A 12068-nucleotide genomic window follows, 5' to 3' on the forward strand; every position below is an offset into this window, starting at 1 on the left:
CCTTCCCCCCCGCCCCGCAGCTGCGGCCGTGGCTCCTCCGAAGGGGCGTTGCGGGGGGACTTGAGGGGCTGGTTTGCAGCGGGTTTCTGCCGCGTTTGAAAGTTGGGGGCACTTGGCTAACGAGGCGGGGAGCCACTGAGGGGTTAAGGGAGCTGTAGGACCCCCATCTCGCACATAACGGCGTCTGCTGAAACGTGATGGAAACAACAAGAAAGGTCTAACGCCTAAGTTGAGCGGAGTTGTAACTTGAAATTGTATCAGCCAGGGAAAGGGGGGGGGAATGGGGGATGATATTTAATTTCTGAACTGTGATCGAGCGGAGCTCTGTTTTCTGTCCCCCAAAATGACATACAGATTTTGAAGCACGGATGGCAGAGCCTCTTCTATCTTGCTCTACTGGTCCCCCCAAGCTAACCCGGTGCCTTATCTGAAATAAAAATAGTAGGACGAAGTCTATGTGGAGCTGTGTTTTCATCTGATGTGTAATTATGTTTCCATTTGTCTTCCTCGCCAGAAGAAATTTACTTGTTTATTTACCCATTAATGGTGTGTTAAAATAGATACATTAAAATCAGGCCATATATATGCCATTTAAATCTGGCTTTGAATCTCAAAACCGAGACTAATTTTCAGTCTTCACTGGTTTGCAGGCACCCTCTATCTATATTTAAAGGATGTCTACATAGCAAGAATGATGGGGGAAAATGTCTGTTTCTCAGTCTGTATTAAAGTAAGAGTTTATGTAAATAATTGGTTACTAACAAAACTTCTTATATGCAGATAAGTATTTGCAGGTGTGATAGCAGTTTTAATAAGGTGGTGTTCCAATCTTTTTTTTTTTTTTAATATAATTTTTTTTTTTTTACTTGGTTAAATTTGAAGTAGCTTTGAAGCCCTGTGGTATCTCAGGGTTTTTTGTCCTGTGGACCTGTATATTGAATCAGGTTTGTGCATCTAGGTCCTCATTACTGTAACTACCCATGCAGGACTGAATGCTGTTTACTTCATGCATTCTGATAATTTCACTAAAATTAAGATACAAGTCATAAGATTAATATGAGCAGAAATTAGTCCTGTGAGATTTTAACAGCCTGGATGACATTAGTAGGATCATGTGGCAGTGTTACTACTTCAGAGCCCTATTTTTGCTTTTTTTTCCTTTGTGTCCTGGCAGAGTTTCAACAGTGCTCAAGATAAGATTAAATATTTCTTTAAAGTAAAGCTTTTCTTTTACTGACTCTCTTGGACTACCTAAAGCTTTGAGTTCCAGTTCTCCATGGGTTCCTCAAACCTTGCAAAAGTGCTGCTGATCTCTCCTTTGCTCTGGTTTCTCTGGAGAGACTTATCTGTGAGGCTGCCTTAGTTCTTTTTGATCAAAGAATTCTCTCTTCCTCAGGTTAAGGTGTATCGGTTTGAGCAGGTATATCCAGGTGCCTCCTACAGATCCTCCTTTGTGACTTTCTCCTTAGCCTTCTGATCTGACCTGAAGAATTCACAACATTAGCTGAAGGTTTTGTGACTCCAAATGCCTGATTAATACTGTGCTTCATACCTGGAAGTCTACTGTACTGCAAGAAAACAAAAAAATCTGAAAAACCCCAACAAAAAAAAAAACAGGAGTAGAAGATCTGCCTGGGGCGTCGAAGTCAGCCTGTGGAGGACAGCGCTGCTGGTTGACAGTAAAGAGTGCAGGCTGTGAGATAGGCTGCAGGTGAAGTAGTTGTTCGAATAGGCCCAGCCTAAATTCGTTATTAATTTTGGGCAACGGTAGTGGGATTGATATGTCTGCTGAATTATTTACCTTGTTACAGGTATCTTTTTTTAGCATATGACTTCTGTGGAGAAATATGAAATCAATACTTTTTGGGTTTACGTAACAGATTTACAGGAGAAAGTAAGATAGTTTGCTAAGAAAGACAAACTGAAAGGCAGACAGTTACTCCCAAAACTAATGTTTCTTCAAAATTTATGATAGCTTGAACTAGCATTCTTAAGCACTTGGGCTAAGTTTTTTTCTCCCTAATTTATATTTTCATAACCTTTCCTGTATGCCAGATGCTCTGACTGATGGAAGTTTTTAGGAAGGACTAGTTTCATTAAGTCTTCTGTATTACATGGACATTTTATTATTACCATTGATGAATGGTAATATCACACTTTTGAGGAAGGATTCCTTCTTCCAAAGTAATTTGGACGGATATCAACCAAATTCTGTGAAACATTTTTCCCTTGGCTTTTTAAAATAACGAGGAAATCTAGCTTCACGTGTCAAACACAGAGTGGACGGAAGGCTGAAATGTTATTTAGGGAGAGTTGGTAGGCCTGGCCTCACCAAGCCTTGGGTCTTGCCTACTGCTTACCCTGGGTTTAGGAGCCCTCCCCATGCTTCCTGATATCACCTACAAACCTGTCAGTCTTGCTACGATTTTGTCCCAGATTCTCCATCTCATTCTTCAGGAGCAGTCACAGTTGATTTTGCTTTTGCAGCCCTTAAGATTTTTTTTTTTTTTTTTTTTAAAACTCTGACAGATAAAGATCTGGTCAGTTATCTTATCAGGCTCCTGGATAGTTGATCTGTTACAGAAAACCTGAGGCAAACCTTGAAAGGTTGGCTGGATTGTGCAAGATTTGAGTGCTGGACTTCAGCTCACAGATGTCTTCAACGTGATAGAGGATCTTAATTAGAAATACTTACTTCTCTTGATACTAAATCCACACTGGCAATTCTAAGAAGGTGTTGAGGATTGTGAATTTCAGTTTCCTGCTGTTTGGAAGACTAACTGCTTGCCAGCTGAATATTATGAAGAGGAAAACTGTAAACTAATGATGGACGATTCTCTAGTGTATTTTCACTATAATCTGCAAAGGTAGATCCACTTAATTTGTCCAGGTCAGTAGCAGACCATTCCCAGGGAAGAGGTTTTTTCCCATTTCTTCTGTCATCATAAGTAAAATAAAGATGGACAGGATCTCAGACAATGAATCAGTCTTAGACAATGTGTTCTACTATGAAAATTGCTGTTAGGGGGCAAAATACATTGTCTGTCTTCCAAGTCTTGTATACCTTTTTGGCAAGGTATTCTGAAAAGTGAAATAGACATCTTACACTGTACATGGTACTTCTATTGGTTTGCCTTTTAAGAGGGAGTGAGTGAATAGAGCAAACTGTATACACTTACTCTAGCATATACAAACTCAAGTTTGCAATGGTAGTTTGGTTACATGCTTCAACAGTGGGTGCAGAATCTTTAGTGGGACTGTTGAAAAATGTAAAATATTTCTGCTTCTAAGATGTCTTTGATCCAAGTTCTATCAAACTTACCACTCCTCTGAATCCAGAAGAGACCGGGCAGGACGGTACTGTTTACAGTAGTTTCAACTCTGTAGCTACACAGGAGGTTTAATTCTGAGTTCCATAGGTTAGGATGCCAATAGGCTTTTTGCCTCAGCCTGACAAACTGAGCCTCCTCCTCCAGTTTGTCAGGGAATTTGCCCCATAGATTTCTTTAGAATGCTTTTAATGTTGAAGAAGGCTCTATTTAATGAAAATATGGAAGACAACACAAGCTAAAGGTGCTTACTTGACCATACTGTGTCAAAGTTGTTAAATGTGATGCTGTTTATCAAGCTCATTTCTTTGGCAGGCTGAGTTTGTCCTCTGTCACTATGTGCCATGTTATTAAAAGTCAAATCCACTTTTTTTTTTTTTTTTTTTTTTTTTTTTTGTGTTGTTCTGTATCCTGTTTCTATGAAATTTCTCCCGATGCTGTGACCTCAGTGAAAGTTTATCCTGAGTATAGTAGTAAAGTCAGTCTGGGTTAAGTCTGGGGTCCTTTTTCTGTTAAACTTACCATATATGCATAACTAGACCACTTTCATTTGTGTCAATTTCTTTAATTCTGTTAGTTGTACACTTGTCAATAAGAGTTTCTTGCCTGCTGCAAAATCACTAATTTGGTAAATAGAGTGAAATCTCTTAATATGAGGCACTAAGAAGACTCAGGTTTTTATTGTAATTGTAAGAGGTGCATGTGTAATGGACAATTAAGAGGGAGAAAGTCTTACGGGAAATAAGTTTTTATTGTATTTTGACAGTTTTTTATGTACCATCAGGTTTTTCTGTTGTTTATAAACTGTGATCTTAGCATATTACAGCGAAGTTAGTAAGATGCACTGAACCTAGGGTGCATATTTCTGTTATGAAAATGACTCAAAACCATGAAAATGGGTATAAGAGTCTAGGCGCTAAATGGGACCTGGTATCTTGTGTATTTACTGCGGTGCAAATGGAGCATTAAGCAGAATGCATCAACACTTTGGTATTGTACAGTGTTTCCATTACAGCGGTAACATTGCTGCTCTGCCTGGTTTTTACTTTGTGTATGTGGAAATGGCTAAAGAAAACAGGTATTGGTAGAACTGAGTTTTATAGGATGAAATTACTCTCTCTGCCATAGTGACATAATTTTGAGATAAATCTCTTTAATGTGTTATTCCAGTTTATACTGTAAACGAGAACAGAATTTGGTACGCAGAGTAGGAGATACTGCATTTGACGTTCAGAGTAACGTCAGTCTGCTATATTTATAGTTTTAAAAATATACTTTCAACTGATAAGAGCTTTAATTTTTCGTATTAATAATCTGTAAGTTGGAGTGTGTATGAAAAGTGCCTTTTTGCTTTAGCAAAGTAAGTGTGTGGGTTGTGTCCCCCCCCCTCCCCCCCGAGACATCTATAGAGCTACACTATATCTGTGTTATTCTCTGTTATGACACACAGTTCATGTGGCTTTTGTAGGACGGCCACATGGCGTAGCCTCTCAGTGTTAGCTGGAATTGATAAAGATGACAATGTTGGCTCTCTGGGGCAAGTTGATTGTGAGGCAAACTTTCCTTCAGACCTGCGCAACAGCTCTTTCTTCTCGAGCAGTATGATTAGGCTCATCAGGTGGTGATCCAGTGATTAAACCTTGGAATAAAGCTAGAGGATGTAAATGACAAAGAAACACCTGTTTTAAAAGAAATACATTGAAATAAGCATTCTCAGTTTAGACCTGTTTCTCGAGAAACACTGTTTAACTTGATCTGTAGTTTCTATGCAAGCACAGATGCTTAACCTGCACTGATTTCTAAGTTTTCACTAAGTTTTCACTTAGTGAATCTACATTGTACATTTTTCCAAATGAGTCATATCTGATAATTATTTAGCCATCAAGTTAAAAATACATGTATATCATTCTTCATTTTATCTATGAATTTTTTTTGCTTTTCCTACTTTTGGTCTCAGCTTTAAGTCTTAGTATTTTGTTTCAGCTTGCTAGTGTAGCCTTTTCCTTTTAAGAATTGATTCTTTCCAAGTCATATCAAAAAAAAAGTGGTGGCGGCTATTTTTATGGAAGTTTTTTTGGTTTTGGATACCTCAGGTGCTGACAGTTGGAAGCTTGGAGAATGAATGTAGCCTACACTAGATGGCAGTGTAAAATATGCAGAAGCCTTAAGACATTTGAAATTCTTAACAAACCCAGTAGAAGCTGCCACACTTTTAAGATTAAATTGTGCACACTTTCGAGATTAAATTGTGCATAATCTTCAGGGCGAATTACTGGTGTCACATTGAATGTACTGTTAAAGTTTATTGTCTTTTCCTTACAGAAAGTGTCTATGTGTGTGATACATATAAAACCAGTTGCTGTGATGTCAGTCACTTAAAATATGATCTATATGAGCCTCAAAAAGTCCGATAATGTTATTCAAGCATTGGAAGGGGACTTAAGTGAGAATGGGAGTTAGGACACTTGTCCTCCTTTGTTAATATACCTTGGAGTGCTTTCAAAGTTTTCCTTTAGTGGTGTCTGATTATACAAAAATTCTGATCAAGGTGGAGAAAATAACATTTACCAGAAATCTTTAAATCGGTTTCTGTACCATCAAGATGTGATAGCCTAGAGATAGATTTCTATGCTAAAGCATGAAAAGCAAGAGGCATTGGAGGACCCAGCCTATAAAGGTTGTGTGCACAGTTGAACTGCTTTGTAATATATTTGCAAGTGAAACGAGAAATCAGTTTGATGTAACACCACATGAAAGCTTTACGTTTTTATAAATTGGATTTTCTTTCTCTGACAAACGTGAAAAGCATGGTCACAATAGCTTCTCTGGCCCTGCGTATTGGAAAAGGCAAAGCTCTCTGCATGTTGGGATTATTAAATGTACTCAGGCTGTCAAAATATATATGTAAATATATATAGTACTGCACACTAAAATTGATCAGTAATCAGTCTGGTGGTAAATTAAGAAGACTGCATAAGCTTAAGTCATGACATGCTGAATGTGTTTGAGGAAACAATATTGTATAAAATACCAACTTCTGATAATGACTCTTTTTAAGTAGAAGATAGGAAAGTACTATAAAACTGTAGGAGTGTTTAGTGAGGGAATAATACTTTAATTTCCTTGCTTTTCTGCTACTGTTCTAATGCTTTTTACAGAAGAAAACATTAGGTGCTGTTGATACCTGTAAGATCAGTATTTTGAAGATAATGGGAAAGATTTACCAGCAGAAAATGTTGATGTTGCAGTAAACCCATGCTTGGAGACATATCGCTTGTGTGGATATGGGTCTTTGAGGGACACAGTAAATAGTGTCCCTCTATGTTTGTGTAGTCTTTTGAAAATTCAGCTTTAACTTTTATCTTAGGAAACCTTGTGCAAATTCTCCTTGTCAGCTCAGAATCTTAGCTGGTGCTTGAACTCCAAGCGTAAATTGAGCTACCACGACTCAGTTTGGATCTTTTTGGTTTGGAATTCATCGATAATTTTTTTGTTTTGTTTAGTGCTCTTAATTGAATGGCAAACTGCGGTAACCTTGCACAAAAGAAGCAGCATGTTAAACACCAGTTTATTCCAAAAGAAGTTATGGGTGCCCATATTAATGTGAATAGGAGTTTTCCTAGAGTTTGCAGCAGAAGAGTGATCTAGAGATGTGTGGGAACCTGACAGAGCAGATCCGACAAAAGCATACTCTGAGAAGTCACTGACTGACTCACAGGGTGAAAGGAATACAGACATGGAAGCGGGATTAAATGGCAGTTTATTTTCGACACATATCAGAAGTACTCCAGAAATAAACTGATCTGGTGTCCAGTGCTCTCACCTCCAGCCATGATCATGTGCAAACTGAAATCCCTTTGTCCGGTTTGGGTTTGTGTTTCATAAAGGCTGAGGAGGCTTGATCTATGCAGGTGTGATGGTATCAGTCCTATTGATTTTTAATTTCCCCTTCAACCTAAAGGTTCGTCACCCAGTTTCCTGATATTTTTGTTCTGGACTAGCACTTGGCTGTTGTTTGAGATCCACCAACTTGTCCTCTAAAACTTTACTCCTGAGAATGAGTTTCATGGCTGCTGAAGTGTTTGGGATGCTCCTGAGTGTATCATGCCCATGGCATGCTGTGCAACTACCAAAGTGAACCCTCTACGCTTACTGTTCTTGGTAGTACGATGTTACAAGGAAGGTAGAGACTTGTTATTTGACATTTTTGCACGTGTAGGAGAAAATTCCTCTGGTTCTGTTATCACAAGTGGTTCAGTTGTGAATTGCACATACAGCCTTCTTCTCTGTTACCTGTGGTCATGGACGCAGGTTGGAGGAATTACTGATACTGATTTTGGAGACAAGGTGAAGAGTCCCAGATAAAGCCTCGGGAGCTCCTGAGGACAAGTCACTTCTTACAGGAGCAGTGAGGATGAAGGGAATCTAACCCTTCTGGAGTGGCCCACTTATTTTTTTAGTATAGTCAAACCTTGCAGTCATCTTCTAGGTGGTAGCATTATCATATTTAAGTAAATCTGATGTTCCACTAAGAAACATGCTACAATTGTTTCCATGTTACTATGAGAAGATACATTTATAATAATTATTTAAAATACCTAATTCAGCACTTGCTCAACTTGCTGAACAGCTTGCTAATGACGTGTCCTAGAGTTATCTATGAATATTTATTAAGATTTATATCAACAACAGAACATGGAAAAACTGTATTCTTTTTCGAAAGAAAAATTATGGTTATTCATTTTCAGTGTACTGAAATTACCTTAATAATCCAGTTTGGTATGTTACAATAGAATGACATGCTTGGGCATTTTGCCTGAAGCAGTGATCTATTTTTTTTCCTCCTCTGTCTGATCTAGTTCATCAAAACAACATAGTGCAGGTAAAGTGGAATTTTACCTGAGGTTTGTGGTTACTTTTTTTTTTTTTTTTTTTTTTTTTTTTATAGCTTTGCCATTACATTCCAGTTGGGGGAAAAAAAAAATACCAAACCACCCCAAAACATATGTGCCTTTTGCCTATTTTAAATTAAATACTGATAAAGATCTAGCCCTCATCTGTAGGGATTTGTGTTCTTGTCAGATACTTCCTAGGTTCTGAAAAACATCAGCTTTGAGAATCTATTTTTGTGTTCTGAAAGAGCAATGTCTCCCACTATAGTTTGAAGGTTAAGGTGAAATATTTTTATGAAAACTGAATTGTGAAGTGCACGAATAGTGAAAACATAGCAGAAGATATATTTTTAAGCTATTTTAAAAGACAATACTGGCCCATCAGTTATGACCTTAGCTTTTCATTTCTTTATTTGGAGCAGTTGTTGCAGCTTTACATCCAGATGATTTGTTAGTTCTGCTGTAGTAAATAATTCAAAAGAGCCTTTGTTGTATAGTCAGCAATGTCACATATCTCTCACCTCCCTAAGTGATGGGAGCAGGTTCTGACCCCATTTGCAGTGCTTTAAGTTTACTGAAGCTTGAGGAAGCACTCTATAAGATCTTGACTTCTGGGTTTTGTTTTCTAAAAAAAAAAATAATTGTTCTGAGCTTAATTTTTAAAATGCAATTTTAAAATTATTAGTAACGAAGACCCTCGTATTGATTCTGGAAATGCACAGAAGGGACAGGATAGAGAGAGAGAAGTGCTGATATCTTGGAAGGAAGTATAGGTCCCATCTTGAAAAGCTGCATTGAGCTGAGGCTTAGACTTGCATTTTGGTCAAATGTACTGATACCTTGTACAGGCAAAGTGAGGTCTAATTCTGTTAGAATGGCAGTGAGAAACTGGAGGAGAGCTAGTGTCTGCAGAGCATAGAACCTCTAGGGAGTCACAAAACCATCAGGGCTAGTGGAAATTTTCCTACCAGATGGGAAACAAAGGGATATGCCACAAAAAGTCTCAATGTTGCAGCTTTCCCTGCATCTTTAACAATGAAGTTAAGTCTTTGTGTGCTTGGCCACTTTCCATCTTACCTCAAAGGTTGTTTTGTCCCTGTTTATGTTTAGAGAACTTCTGTATGTATGAGGAGATGATGAGCTGGCTGCCTCCTTAATGTTCGCATGTGAGACTGACTCCCTCTATGAGGTGGAAATGTGACAGGGTGCATTTGGGTCATGGAGAGCAGAATCTTCAGTCTTTTAATCTGGATTTGTGAGTATCTTGTTGAAACATTTCTGGTTGTCTTTTACTAATTTTGAGCCATGATAACGTGCCCTGTTCTTTGTCTGTTGTGCTGTTTATACAATGCAAGCACAAAACCCAGCCTTTCCTATTTATTTCCTGGTTTCCTTTTCCTTTGGCCTGCCTGGCCTAATGTCCTGGCCTCACAAGGTCTCTAATGCCTCATTTCTAGATACCCTGTGGTAAGCTTCAGATCTAGACCCACTATGTTAAACTTTTACTATCCACAGGGACCTTTTTAGGCTTCAGAAAAGTGGGCAGATGTGAACCTCATGGAGAAGTGCAAGGTATTGTACCTGAGTCAGGGCAATCCCCAGTATCAGTACAGACTGGGTGAGGAACTGATTGAAAGCAGACCTGCTGAGAAGGACTTGGGGATACTGGTAGATGAAAAATTAGAAGCAAGCTGGGAATGTGCACTTGCAGCCCAGAAAGCCAATTGTATTCTGGTCTGCACAAAAAGAAGCATGGCTAGCAAGTCAAGCGAGGGGATTCTCTCCCTCTACTCTGCTCTCATGAGAGTATTGCATCCATCTCTGGAGTCCTCAGCACAGGAAAGACGCAGACCTGTTAGAGTGGGTCCAGAGGAGGGCCACAAAAATTATCAATGGGCTGGAACAACTCTCTGCTAAAGAAAGGCAGAGAGAGTTGGGTTGGTTCAGCCTGGTGAAGGCTCCAGGGAGACCCTACTGTGGCTGTTCATTAATAATAAGAAGATGACTTGTAAGAACGACTTTTTACGAGGGCCTGTAGTGACAGGATAAGGGGTAATGGTTTTAAACTAACAGAGGGCAGATTTAGATTAGATATGAGGAAGAAATCCTTCCCTGTGAAGGTGGTGAGGCCCTGGCACAGGCTGCCCAGAGCAGCTGTGGCTGCCCCCTCCCTGGAAGGGTTCCAGGCCAGGTTGGACGGGGCTTTGGGCAACCTGGGCGAGTGGAAGGTGGCCCTGCCCATGGCAGGGGGGTTGGAACTAGATGATCTAGATCCCTTCCAACCCAAACCATTTGGTAATTTGGTGATCAGGATTTGCTTTTCAGATTGTCCCGTAATGTTAGTCTTGATGGTTATTTGGGAGATAAAAAGATCTGAGTTTGTTCTAATTTGTTCATAAAAATAAGTTTAGTTTGTTTCAATTCTTTATGAAGATGTAATTTAAGTTTTATATGTAGAACTACTGTTGGTCAAGCAGACCTTGAACTAAAGGAAATTCTATTCTCACATACTGTTAAGCAGTCTTTTTTTTGTTGTTTTTTAAAGGAAGGTGCATGTAGTTATTTTTTGAAACTTAATGAGAAGTGGTCACTACTCCTGTGTTCATTAGTGAGGGAAACTTGAAAAGTCTCTGACATGCTGCAGTTATCTTGTCCTCTTATTACAGTCAGTGATACTGTTTTTTGCTCTTTCTTCGTATATAGTTATCTTTCAACTTGTTCTATTTCTGTCCAGATAGTGCTGTTCCCTTGCTAGCCCAGCGAAGGATATTCATAGCTTTCAGATGTAGTTCTTGTACCCAGACTACTAGCACAATCAGTGTAAGCCAGGACCTAGCATTGAGATGGGAGAGGCATGTAACTTGCTGGGCTCTTAGTAGAATTTCCTGCGTCTGATGGATGATGCAGCTGAACAAGTAAACAAAATTAAGATCTTGTAATATCTGTAGGTAGCAGGTGTCTGCGTATTGTCCATGACCATGGACTGCTCAGGTAACTGAAAAGAAAATAATTTATGCTGTATCTAAAATAAAGAATGCCTTAGTCCATCAACCTAAAAGTCATCATATGTTAAGAAGGGGACACAAAGTGTAAGTAAGTTCATAGGGTTGAACAGAGAAAGACAGACAGATAATTTTTTTTTTTTTTTTTTTTTTTTTTTTTATCCAAAAAGAAATGACTTAAAAGAATTACCAGGCAAAGGGGAGATAATTAAACCATCAAACACAAGGAATTTCATGGCCATTGTGGGTAAACAACTCTCTCTGCTCCAGGCAGGGGACCAACTTAATTAAAAAAAAAATCTAATTCACTTAACCCATTTATCAAAGAAATATGTTGGAAAACCATTAGTCTTTCTACAGACATTAACACTTTGCCTGTAAGTGCAATATTTTAGAAAGGGAACTTTTTAAACTTTCCTTAGCATTATTTTTAAAATGTACAAACAGCATGGTGTGCAAAAGTTGTGGTTTATTAGTTTTATCCTAACTACCTGATACTTCATTCTATTTTATTCATAATATATTTAATTTTCCTTTTCTAAGGAAGGGAAAGCTGAGAACTGTAGCAGGAGTTGCATTTTCTTCTGTTTATTGGAAGATAAACACTTTATGACCTTTCTATTAGTATTTACTGTGTATTCCACAGATACAGAACTACCTCTCATTTGGTCTTGATACATAGCTAATTAAAGTTTGCTTTTTTCTCACTTCTACCAATGAGTCTGATAAGGCTTTTTCTTTGAGAAAAATATCTTGTTTAAGGATAATGGTAGTTTTAATGAGATTGACTGTTAAAAAATATGCTTAGGTATTTAAAAATTAAGGAAACTCCCCCCCACCCCTCC

General features: G+C 38.5%; 1 protein-coding gene across 1 annotated transcript in view; it reads left to right on the plus strand.

Moving 5' to 3' along the window:
* The first annotated feature begins 196 nt into the window (after window positions 1–196).
* INPP4B (inositol polyphosphate-4-phosphatase type II B) overlaps window positions 197–12068 on the plus strand; it is a 332198-nt gene continuing 320326 nt past the window's right edge. The window contains exon 1 of the mRNA XM_026866972.1: window positions 197–215. The gene's annotated coding sequence lies outside the window, so the exon portion shown is untranslated. The remainder of the gene's footprint in view (window positions 216–12068) is intronic.

The sequence above is a fragment of the Athene cunicularia genome, unplaced genomic scaffold (genome assembly GCF_003259725.1).
Source record: "Athene cunicularia isolate RWA unplaced genomic scaffold, athCun1 SCF_1, whole genome shotgun sequence".
In the NCBI taxonomy this organism is placed as follows: Eukaryota; Metazoa; Chordata; class Aves; order Strigiformes; family Strigidae; genus Athene; species Athene cunicularia.